Here is a 1,333-nt window from a genome sequence, read left to right on the forward strand (position 1 = left end):
TCTGAGGTTTAAATAGCTTGCCATCTGTTCGGTACTTTAGGCCGATTCCAACATCACCATCTCTGAATGCATCGGTAAGCATTGCAGAGAACATGAGGCTGAAGTGTGTGGAGCCAGGACGCAGCCTTGCTTGACACCATTTGTGACAGGAAAAGGAGCAGATGTTTCGCCATTGTCCTGGACTCGAGCCTGCATGCCTTCATGGAATTGGCTGACCAAGGAAATAAATTTCCGAGGGCATCCGTACTTGGCCATGATCTTCCACAGTCCTCTCTACTCACGGTGTCGAAGGCCTTAGTGAGGTCGACATAGGTGGAGAACAGATCAGCATTTTGCTCCGACATTTCTTTGGAGCTGCCTTGCAGCAAACACCATGTCGGTGGTTCCGCGCTCCTCTTTCCGGAATTCCACATTGGCTCTCAGGAAATGACCTTGGTCAAGGTGTGCTGTGAGGCGGTTTAGTAGATCCTGGCAAGTATCTTGCCTGCGATGGAGAGCAAGGAAATGCCCCGATGGTTTATCACAGGCCTTGCTGGTTCCCCTTTCGCTTGTACAAGTGAATGATAGATGCATCTTTGAAATCCTGGTGGGTCGTCTCTTCTTTCCACATGAGTGAGTACAGCTGATGGAGCTTCTCAGTCAGCACAGTGCCTCCATCCTTGTAGACCTCTGCTGGTATGGAGTCTGAGCAGGTGCTTTGCCACTGGATAGCAGACGGATTGCTTTCTGGGTCTCAAGAAGTGTTGGCGGATCGTCCAGTGCTTCGTTGATGGGGGACTTGTGGGAGACGGTCTATGGCTTCATCATTTATGGAGGAAGGGCGACTTTAAGACACTGGTGAAGTGCTCAGCCCAGCTTTCGAGAATTTTCTCCTTCGCGGTGATCAAGGTATCCCATCTGCACTGAGGAGGGGGATGATCCTGAGGATTGTGGGGGCCGTAGACTTCTTTTAAGGCATCATAGACCTCTTCTTATCGTTGCCCTGTCAGCATATCCCTGGATCTCATCGGCTTTGTCACTCAGCACTTATCCTGCATCTGACGTAACTTTTGCTGATCAGTCCCTGCGGATGGCATTGTACGGCATCTTTTTTGTTGTGGACTTTGGGTTGCTCAGGTAGGCTTGATGCAGACGGCGTTTCTCATCCAGAAGCTGCTTGATTTCTTCACAGTTTTCATCAAAACCAGTCTTTGTGCTTTCTGGTCTGGGTCCCAGGGTCTCTGAAGCTGTGTACTATAGATCAGCTCGCGCAGGGTCCTCCAGTCAGACTCCACATTCTGGTTGTGTCAGAGAGCGGGATTCCCAGACGATCTTCCAGCAGCTCCACAAAGGT

Source organism: Babylonia areolata, chromosome 31, assembly GCF_041734735.1.
Source record: "Babylonia areolata isolate BAREFJ2019XMU chromosome 31, ASM4173473v1, whole genome shotgun sequence".
NCBI lineage: Eukaryota > Metazoa > Mollusca > Gastropoda > Neogastropoda > Buccinidae > Babylonia > Babylonia areolata.